Genomic DNA, 12,164 nt, shown 5'->3' on the forward strand with positions numbered 1-12,164 from the left:
GAGCAGCCGGCAGGGGTGGATTGGAGAGAGAGAAGGGCTAAAAAAAGGGGAGGGGGAATAAAGATGTGGTTTTACAAGGGAACAAGGGGCAGAGGACACAAGAGCTCCTGTGGCTCTGGAGAGGACAGATCAGCAATCACAGGGCAGGAGGCCATGGGAGAATGCTTGCATCAGTGATGATGATAATAAGAATGATCACAGGCAATATGATGCTGGCACCGATGATGATATATGTTGTGCTCTGTAACGCCATATGTACACGTTAAAGTGAACACACTGAATGTTGTTTTAGTGACTCCCAGGAATGCTGTCAGCTTGTTCATATGTGCAGGTAAATTGCGTGACCAGGCATGAGTGTTTACTTCAAGCATGCTGTCACAGACAATCTTTGAAGTGCTTTCCTAAATACTAGTCATAGGAGAGAGCATTTACTCTCTACAAATACAGCCTGCTATTATTGCTCTAGTTTTACTGTTATTCAGATAATAACTCATTGATTAATTAAGTGAAGTGAAAAATACACTTCAGTTTAGAGAAAGGTATAGTACGTCAATCCTGATCATAGACTGTATGGAAAATATGGATGTATCTACCCTTGTTTTTGTGTTTTAGATTATTTATTTATTTGTTCAAAAAGACGTTGGCATACTTCGACAAGTGGAGAGTGTTGGAAATTTATGAGCTGTTGCTAGTGCTGGCTCCCTAGCACTTTTCAGAAGATGCATTTTTTTATTCACTCAGTGTTCTGAGTACTATTTGCCAGGCATATCTGTCCTTTGTTGATCATCCCAGAAACTGAGACAATGTTCCACATTTTAATAAGCTTATGTTTAACAAATATGTTGCTCAAAAGGAGATGTGCATCCTTACTAAAACCCAAAGAGAGCAACAACTGAAATAACAATTAATTATTTAAGTACTTTTTGTAATAGAAAAAAAGGGAATAGGAGTGTAAAATGACAACTTCATAATCTCATAAAATCAATATATTAATGATTTTTGTATTTACTTATCATGTTAGTTGAGAAAAACACAAAATAAAGTACTTGTATTTGTTCTTTATAGAACTGATAACAAAACTGTAATCGTTTTTTTTTTTTAGGGTTTTTGTGTTTTGTTTTGTTTTTTAAAACTAAGATATATAAAATTTTCAGATTACCTCTCAGCATTAGTAACACAACCGGTATTACCTCACATAATCACGCTCTTTGCTCTAACGCATTACGTATGGTGGGATTGGCCACTGGACCAAACAGAAACTCCATGTCAACACACTTTACAAGGGCGTGTTGCATAGAAATAAAGTTCCTGTGTACAGTTTTCATGAAGATACAATTTAACTATGGATGCCAAACACATTTTTTCATACAACGCTGTAATCTGGTTTTTTAGCATTTAACATGGGAGTCATTCCTGGAGCCAACCTCTAATGGCTATTAGACGAACATCAGTTTTTGACATTTCCAGATTCATTTTCATGCATGATTTTGATGCCTCACTTCCACAAGAAGTAAGCAACATTTGTCAAGCAAATATTTCCTGTTACATAACCCAAACGTTTAAATGTGGAAATTGATTTTCTCATTGGAAAGTCTTATAAAAAATTTAAAAGAGGTGTCAAATAGTATTAAGGTTAAAAAATGAAATAAAACTAAAAATAATACATCACATTTGAAATCCAGGATAACAAAGATAACCAAAAAGCAAAGCAAGTGGTTATAGTTATTATTTCAAAAGGGATAATAAGACACCTCTTTATACGAATTCACCTCTTTATACGTTACACAGTGAACTGTTTCAAAACTTTAAACTGACCATCCAAGTTGTTAACATGTATCTTATATTTCTGCTGATTTCCTTTCATATTTGTGAATCTGAATAGAAAATGACATATTCACACCAACCCACACACGCACACACTTTACACTTAGCGAAGGACATGAAGGCCGATTAATTACTAGGAGTAGGTCATTTTAAATCTGGTGGAAGGACAGCCTGTTGTTCCTGCAGAATGGGTTGTAATTAAAGGAAGCCGAGCTGCAGCAGGCAGAAAAGGCCACACATCAGCCCCTCATGGGCCTAAGATGCCACTGATGGGAATTTATGGTTCCCGCTCGCATGTGTACGTGCCCACTGCACCGCTTCAAGCCTTCTAAATCACCTTGCAGCCTGGAAATAACTGTTAAGATGCAACAAAAGTGAGCACCCTTTATAAAAAAAACTGGAAAGTTTCCTATGTATAACAAAAAAAACATTAGCTGTACATTATGCAAATATAATATGTATTCACTAAGAAGAGGTCACTAGGAGATAACGTGAAATATAGTCAATAGGTAGCAGTCAATAGAGGCAGACATCGTGCATCACGTCCACAAGAAGTACAATTTAGTATAGACAAATTTGAGAATGCTCTCTTCCCAAACAAATAGTGAATTGATTTTATGACTCCTCTCCAGCGGGGGAAGGGGATTTATTTGAACAAGCCTAAAGTGTCTACAGTACTTGACTAGGCAATGAAAACGGGACACTACATATTAAACTATTTTTCTCTCCCTTTCCATAAAAATAATATTTTTTTCTCATTTTCTACTTTTCTGCAACATTCATCGTCATTACATCCTGCCTCAAATACACATCTTCTTTTTTCTTTTGCTCCCTCCCTTTTTTGTCCCCTTCCCCTGAACCGCGCACACATCTGCCCGCTTTTACCTCTCTGGGAAATTTTTTAACACCTCGATTCCTCTCTTCTGCCGCTCAGTTCTTTCCCTATCATTCCATAAAACACTCCTTCTACCCGCTGCTTTCTGACGTCTCTCCTTCCACCTCCATCCATCTCCTCCTCAGTCCCTCCCTCCCCTTTCCCTCTCTATCCCCTCCCGACTACCCTACCACCACCACCACCACCTCTCTCGCTCTCACAGCCGTTCACTCCATTTTTCTGCACATGAGATTTGCCTAACAATAAGTGGCTCTGCCCAAGGTCAGATAAGAGAAGCACAGCCCAGGAAGCAACAGCCACTGTTTCTTTCATCCCTTTTTTTTCTCTCCTCTCTCTCCTCACAGCTTTCGAATTATCTCTGCAGCACATAATAATAATTACTGAGGACGGCAACATAGAGATAAGAATGCAGGAGCTGAAATGGCGAGAGAGAAAGAGAGAGGGGGGGAGGGAGGGAGAGAGAGAACGAGAGAAGGGGGACAGGTTAGAAAAACTATAGCAGCAAGAAGAAGCATAGTAAAGGTATATTAGAGAGGCTGTGAGGCATGAGAGAATGAGGATGGAAGGTAGAAGTCAGATGACAATGTAGAGACAGGCACGAGGAGAAGCAATAAAGGAAAAATCCAGGGAAAAAAAGAAAAAAAAAACATGTTGGTGTTATTCCATATTTTTTTTCACAGTCCAAAAAAATCCCACGACTAGACTAAAATCAACAATGTATTAGTCCTTTTAAAATAACTTCCCAGTGCTGGCCTTAAGCTATAAGGCAATTGGTTCCTACCGAAGACATAAAATGAAAAACAGCTCACTGATATATGATTTAATTTCTGAAAGTAAATTTCCAAAGCTAGGGACTGTAATTTTTAACATATACTGAAAAGCAAGGATGAATTATAGAATTTGTTGGGGAACATTTTCCACTACCGAATAATGCGTAGTTTGTGCTCTGTTGTGAGTATTTACCAGTTCAATGTGACTGGGATTTATGTCCATATTGACTGATTCTGCAACTTATTTAGCTCCGGTGCAAATGTTACATGCCAGCAGTTATAATAATGCAACAACATGCTACTAAATGCGGCAGAGTGGCTGACTGATCAGAGTGATAACAACTGGTAACAACTGAGCTCTATGACACAGAGGAATGGGACACCGTATATCAACATAATCACAACGTCATTGTTGGTATGGGTCATTTTGGAGATTTGTTGCCACCTCAAACGTCTTGTGCATGTTGGCGGTATTTCCCCACTTTGTTGTGAGCAGTGTTTGGTTCGTTACTCAATAAAAGTAATGTATTACAGATATTACACAGAACACTTTTCTTTAAAATAATCCAGAATGAATGACCTGAAATGAATTGTCTCATAATTACCATTTATCAATATAAACCTATAGACTACAGTCCCACACATCAAATCCCTATTCTAATGAGAACATCTTATGATCTTTCTCTTAGCATTTAGGTATGAACACAAGTATCACATAGATATCACCAGTGATTCTACTGTACAAACATGAAGAGGTAGAAACAGACACTGCAGTCTGACTGCTCATTAGGTTGTTACCTGTTAAAGTTCAAGGTCTGGCTGGTGGGCTAGGGTCGGCATTCACTCAGCTAACATCCCTCTGGGTTCTTGGCTAGTTTAGCATGAGCATGGTGTCTGTACATTTTCTTGCAACAACTACAGTTTTTGGAATAATCCCACTGTTCTGTTCTGCATGCAATTAACACTTTACCATCGCACAATTGTTCTGTTGTGGAATAAAAATGAATGCCTATATCCACACTGCACTGCTACTTTCCTCCTCCTGCACACAAACTGAAATCAGCTGATTGTAGCACATGTGCAAGTGGAACCGATAAGAGGAATCAGTAGGCAAGCAGACTAACCATTCCAATGAACTGAACTCCTGGGACCGTTTTCAGTTCTCATCCCTAGCCTATCTGGAAGCTTGCCGTGTAGTTTCTGTGAGTGAAATGGTATTGGTCAACAAAACTGCTAGCATATACAGATAACTCAGCACTCCACCCACTCCACTCCTGTCCAAATATTGTCACTTCATCTTCAGAGATTACATAAATCCGAGTGGGTGACAGTGAAGTGGCTACATCCATCCTTTATATACAGTCTATGGTTGACATTTAAGTGATAAATAATTCTAGCAGCTATATTGCCCTTAAGATTTGTCCATCAGCATTAAAAGGCGTAAATAGTGTTGCTTTATTTTGAAGCCACAATAACTGAAACAGAAGGTTTGGTTAGAGAGATAGTTGGGTCAACAAAATGATGGGTTTTGATATAACAGGCTGACAATGTCTAATAATTATATTCACCATTTTTCACCATCTTAACTAGGCAAATGTCTTTTTTCTTTCTGATTCAAGTTCTTTGACTGTTATTCTTCTGGAACTGTGATTTTTAGATGCATTGGAAGGCACTGAGAATGGATGTTGTTCTACAATATGGGAGGAAGCTGAGAACGCACTTATATGTGTAGCACATGTTTTTTGGCATTTAATTTGGAGGACTTGTTTATAAGGTAATACACAGAAAACATGACTTAGTAACACGAATAAACTAAGTATTTAAGTAATCATTTTTTTAGACTCTTTCATACCCAGACAAATTTCTTCATTAATTTCTGGCAAACTTCTGCCCATGTGTCATCTAATCCAAGCGAGAAGTAAATCCAAGCAGACACAAAACAAAGGAAATTGCTTTCTCTCTTTTTAATGCTAACATGTGGTTCCATAGCATTTCTGCACCTGTGACAATACAGCCCTCGCTCTCTCATCAGACCTGTGCTCTGCAGGGGTCAAATTGCCATTTTGCCTCACGATGAAGTGTCTCCTAAATTGATTATATTTTCTCAATCACTCTGAAAAAGAAAAAGAAAAGAGGGCAATTTCTCTTCATGAGTTGTTACACCTGCACACACACTCATCTGCCTGGCTGACTGCTGGGTACTGGCAAAAGCTATAAACATGTAGAACTTGCAGGGTGTCAGTCAGAACACACATATTAAGAGTCTCAGAAATTCTGATTATCTTGGCTCACAGGAATGATTTCAACAAAAAGTCAAGCAAACACAAGCACCTACACAAGCACACATACACAAATTTGTTCCTCGAGCCATCCTGCCCTGCCTAACCCCTGACCTCCATATCGCAGGGAGCAGGGTAAGCTTCAAAGTCCCTGAGCTGCTGCTCCCATACCCCTCCACACACACGCACACACAAACGCTAACCGCCACTGCTCGCCACCTCCACCCACCCATGTCTCACCCCTCAGTACTCCGCCCCCAACCCCCAGAGGACCTGCTATCAGCTGGGCTGAGCCCTTCTGCACCAGCCTGATATCCACGTAGGACTGGAGGGAGGGGCACCAGCAGGGGTGAAGTACAGAGAGCTGTGATTTACAGTGAGAGACAGAGAGTGAATAAGAAGCAGTCTTTCTGTATTTCTATTTGTTATCGTGGCTCTGTCTTTGTGTGCACCTTCCATATGTGTGCGTGTATGTCCTTCTTTCTCTGTGTGTAGCGATGATTATCACTAATGTGTTATTACTTGAAATGATGGCAGATTAGCCCCCACCTCCACTGGCCAAACCATCCCAGTTCCACCCCCTCTCACCATCCATCCACTGCCCCAGTGTCACCTCTCAGAGTGCCGGCTATAGTAATGTCATTTTGACCACTTCTTATCTCCCAGCTCAGGCCCTGTCACCTGGGTGACCCATGAACTAACCATCAAGACAGAAAGAGAAGAAAGAGGAGTAGGAGGGGTTTAGCAAGTTTGAATGGATGACTTAAGAACATGAGGACAGAAAGGCAGGGTTTAGTGAGGGTGGCTTCTCTACTTCTAAAATAGCAGTGTTAGCAAAAAATGTTTTTGTTTGAGAAAAAGATCCAGCACAGTTAATATTTCTTCATTTTCGAAAAGAGAGCCAAAGAGAGATTTGTGGAAACATTCAAGCCTTTAAATGAAGGTCTCCCATGTCAAAGTTCACTGTCTTGGATTGTGCCAGAGCACTGTACCATAAGATTATAGATATATAAAAGATGGATGCAACCACAATGGCCCTCTTCCTATTGAAAAAACAAAAGTTGTATCCAAGATGGCCGACTTCTAAATGGCCACCATGGTCACCACCCATCTTGAGGAGTTTGCCCCCTCACATATACTAATGTGCCACAAACAGGACTTTAATATCACCAACCATTCCCATTTTATTACAGTTTATCCATATAAATGGCCCACCCTGTACTTCTCATACCTGTGGTGTTTCTGTGAAAACCTTTAAGGTTAGCTATGCATCATCAAGGGCTGCACAAGACTGAGGCAGTCAGCAGGCTGTACAGCAGGTTGCAAGACTCACTTCAGAAATTACAATGCTTTGAAATGCTTTTTATCATGACCATCTACTTTAACCTTTGGTGTCAAAATGTGAGACTTTGCAGACTTTCCCTTTATAGAGCCACATGAAAAGTACAATTAATGCAGTCCTGACGGTAGAGTTTACGTTGTTCCCTTACTGGTCTCCCTGTGTGTCCTTAAGTGTTATTCATTCTGTAAAGCTGTTTTTTCTTTGTGTCCTTATTTTAGTTATTGCTTCTCACTTTTCATTTTATTTTGACTGTCTTTTATCTCCTGTGTATTTCATTTAATTTTGCTTTCCTTTTTATCGTTGTCTTGATTAGTTTCAGCCAGCCCTTGTTCCCTAGCTGTGTCCACTTTCCCTAATTCTCTTGGGTGTATTTATAATAATAATAATTTTTTCTCTGTGAACATTTGCTTCAGTATCATGGACTGCTGAAAATAATACATCCTAATTAATGCATAGTTTTCAGTTTAACCTGATTCCGAGTTCCCTGAGTAATTTCTGGGGACAGCTCTGGGAATTCCTGAGGAATAACAATTGATTGGCACGAGACTGGGCTATGACTGTTTTGTGACAGTTGGTCAGAAACATGCTCATGAGGTCATTTTGTGGTGGTGTTTGTTCTGTTCCTCCTTGCACAAAGAAGTAGATACTAATCCTTCAGCTGGGTTGATGCTCTTCTAAAGCCCTACCTAATTCTCCCTTGTAACAGCCTTTCTCCTGGTATCTTTACCACACTCTTGAAGACACAGCAAATATTCTTGCAACAGAAAATATGGATGTTCCACCCTGGATGATCCAGTGTTTTTCTGGCATCCAATCTTCTGGAATATTACCAGTTTTTCTTTTATAGTGTGGCTGCCAAAACTGAAAGAAAACTGGAGACTGTCACAATGAGGTTTAAATGTGACCGTATCTGTGTTTGATATGATATCCCTCTAAGTACCACTAAAGTCCTAAAAATTAGAACTAATTATGCTATTGCTGAACAGGTTGATTATGCATCCAAGATATTTATCTTGGAATGGGTTGGAAAAGATTAAACAGAAATAGAACTAATTGTGAGCTTACACAATTACAACAACAGCAACATGGTGGGAGATTTCAGGCAATGTGGACCTATAGAAATATCATAGCCAATTCTTCCAGAAAATACTGAGAAAGATACAATGCTCCTGGGGTCTGCTATGAATTTGACAGTGACTGTACATATGTACATCTGATTTGCATACTTGTCTGTGCAAAATCCAACACCCTCCTGTCTGATTTGGAGGCAGACTTTATCTCTATGTTTTTTCTCTCCAAATCTGCCAATGACTGACTGTTAACCCTTCAGAAATTTATCATTTGGCTGCATTGATTAAAAGATGAGTGAACTTATTATGCATTAAAGCATCATGTCAAAGCCCTGGCACGGCAAGATAGCGGCCTTATCTCGTCTCTACCTGATAAGAGACAACATGGGAGAGAGACAGGGCAGCGGCAGCAGCAGCAGGGTGGAGGGGGAGGCAATGAGCGGGTGGAGAGGTAGGCGAAAGAAGCAGAGCTGGAGGAGAGATACAAGACAGGAGGCTGGGGTAAAGGGTGGTGGGAGGTGGAGATGCAATTTAATGGAGAAACACAAAACTGAGGATATAGAACATTTAGAGCAGATGGAAGAGAATGAAGAAATTGAGAGGGATAGCAGAAAAATCTAATGTTGCCTCTGTCATAACATTAACCTCTTAACTTTGATTCTTATATTGCTTTTTCTGTCTGTATTTGAATTTTTCTCTGTTTTCATTTTTACTGTCCAGTGGCAGACTGGCAACTTGTCCCGAGTGTAACACACATTTTGCCCTAAGACAGCCACAACCTCAGCAGGCTAATCATAAGAGACGTATGGATGGATGGATGGATGGATGGATGGATGGATGGTCTAGTGGCTTATCTTTCTTTTTCCCTCTCTCATTCTCTCTCCCTCTCGCTCTCTCTCTCTTCAGAAGGTGTCTGTAGGGAGTCATGAGGGAGACAATGCAAACACAGGCCCTCTGAATAGAGAATGGGAAGAAGACAGCTGTTGGAGATGACAGCGATGGCTGTTAAAACGCAATCTGTCTCTCTTCCCACCGGCCTGTTGCAGACACACACACACACGCACGCATTCATCTGCATAGACTGTGGCTCATGTCTTTTCACAGAGGCCAGGATGTCACGGTGACACTCCCAACTGTCAAACATGAGTGTGAGAGCACACACTTCACAGCATGTGTCATGACGCACACATATGTAAATGCGCAGTATGCGAACAATGAGCACACGATGAAACGTGTCTCTATGACACACTGGTGTATAGAAAAGGTATAACAATGGATTAACATGGCACAAGCATGAGAGGGTAAGTGAAGGCTATGTGAATTTCGTACCATATTGATCACTGGTGAAGGAAATATTAAACAATTACTTAAATACAGATGCCAGTAACAGCCTATAGCTGCATTTTTCCATATTATTTGGTGAAAACATTTAATGTATATTTTTAAGGGACAAAAGCACTGTCATGACTACATTATAAATAGCATTTTATTTGTGAAGTTGGTCAAAACCAATTGTTTTTATACTTTGTGGTACTTTAATGTGTCACAAAGTGTTGTTTCATGTTATAATGAAGCAGACCATTTCTTGAGCTAATACATAAACAATTAAATAAATAATTACTTTAAAAAGTAAATAAAAAGTGTCAAAAAAACTACAGTTATTCAAATGTCTTGATGCATGCTCAATCATCCAGGTAAGGAAATCCAGGAAAGTCTGTTCATCTGGTTGTAGCGTTTTCAGTGGGAGAAACATTTCGTCACTCATCCAAGTGACTTCTTCAGTCTCAGCTGACTGCAGGTTTTCCCAATCTTATAAACAGTACATTGCATAATGACTGAAACCAGCCCAGTGAAGGAGCAATGGGCTGGGAGGTCAGTTCCTTAGTCTTAATTATGCAAATTCTCATGACCGTTGACCAACAACGACTGACCAAAACCCACTGATCAAAACCCACTGATCAAAGCCCAGTGATCAATGGCCATGAGTACCATTCACAGAGAGTTGGAGAATGGCTGCAATCACAGCACTGTAACATGGCGACAGGTGTACCCTTAGGCCCCCTCTTCGATTCAAAATGGTCTTTCCCTTTTCATGTAAATGGCCTCCTTGACTCCGTGCTCAAACCAGCATTCCTCCCTGTCCAAGATGTGTACATCCTCATCATTGAAAGAGTGTCCACTGGTCTGTAGGTGTGAATAGACTGCAGAGTCCTGGCCTGACGAGGTAGCTCTTCTGTGCTGTGCCATCCGCTTCGCCAGAGGTTGTTTGGTTTCCCCGATGTATAAATCCTGGCAAACCCCAAAACATGCTGCGCCAAAAATTGGTCCACCCCAAGTATCGGGTCCCCCGACACAAACAGAGTAACCTAGTGTACGCTGTTAAGTGCCAGGAGGATCGACACAGGAGGATCGGGTTTTGGTCAGTCGTTGTTGATCAATGGTCATGAGAATTTGTATAATTAAGATTAAGGAACTGACCTCCCAGCCCATTCTTCCTTCACTGGGCTGGTTTCAGTCATTATGCAATGTACTGTTTATAAGATTGGGGAAACCTGTAGTCAGCTGAGACTGAAGAAGTCACTTGGATGAGTGACGAAATGTTTCTCCCACAAAACACTACGTCCAGCTGAACAGAATCAACTTTTGGAGATAACTTTGCAAATGACTGAAATGGCCAATTCAGGCTCCCACAGTCAAACAACCTCCATCAACTACTATGTTAACATATCTAACTAACTTTGCAGCAAATATAACAGTTATAGATAAAGGGCTTGGCCACTGTGAGTTACAGGTAGGTACCAGTGGTAGTGCCATTACTGTCCACTTCAGCTTGAAACTGGAGACACTGGACTTCTCAGCTATGTTTGCAGTGTTAGTATGATTTCTTACAGATAGTATAAATTGCTCTCTGGTTAACTGTACTAACAGACTTTAAGTTTATTTTAAATTCTAGTATTTTATTAAGTTAGCATGTTAGCAGATATGTATCTTTGAATGCAGCTTTCATCAGCTTCTCAATTTTGCTTTAGTCTATAATTAGGAATTCAACACTTTGAACACAACACAACACAATGAACACATCCACATATTAGTTATTTAGTCAAAGAAAGAAAAAAATATTGATGAGAGCAGCTTTAAGTGTCCATCTTAATGAACAAATAATGAACTGTTTCCATCTTCATTTTGTAACTGCATCTTTGTAAAAACTCTTTTTGGATTGTACAACTGCATCAGCTATGTGAGGTAGTATTCTCAGCAAAGACCCTAAAATACTTTTCTTTTTTTGTTCTATCATTGTGTGATTACCTTCATAAATCAAGTAAACATATAGTTGAAAAAAAAAAAGTTTGGAAAAAACTTGGAAAAAGTTTGCTTGACAATTATGAAAATGGCACTGAAAAATAAAGCTTATTTTCAGAGACTCGCACATGGCTGGGTCTTTTTGCAGTTACAACTTTCTCAGCAAGAATATAAAAGTAGAGTGTATGCCAATATGAAACCATAATTCACAAAAAAGCCAGTCAACTTTTTTTAAATTAGAGTTTACACATTGCAACTTAAAATGAAATGAAAACTTTTCACTCTACAATTATGTAATTTATAGGATTCATTTAATGAGATTTCCTTGAGAGATTATGTGACAGTATGTCCACCTAAAGCTTATATCAGGAATCGTCTCAGCTCTGCATTTGCTTTGCTTTCCCTTTAAACACTTTTAGAGGCTCACTGAGATATTCTGACACTTTTTTAAACAAAAAACAGTTTGTTTGTGTTCACCATTATTTAATATAACAGAATAACAGTCACTAAATCCTGAAAAACACCTGATAGCCAGCAGCTATCATAATGTTTTCATCCATTTTTGAATTACAGCCTTCTAAATTATCATAAAAGGTGTGTAAAGGTGCATTGTTGTAGCATAGCATGTAATGCATTTTAAAACAGTGACTTGATATGTGCAGACTTCAACAAATTTACACAAGG

The sequence above is a fragment of the Simochromis diagramma genome, unplaced genomic scaffold (assembly GCF_900408965.1).
Source record: "Simochromis diagramma unplaced genomic scaffold, fSimDia1.1 OVJJ01000682.1, whole genome shotgun sequence".
NCBI classification, from domain to species: Eukaryota; Metazoa; Chordata; class Actinopteri; order Cichliformes; family Cichlidae; genus Simochromis; species Simochromis diagramma.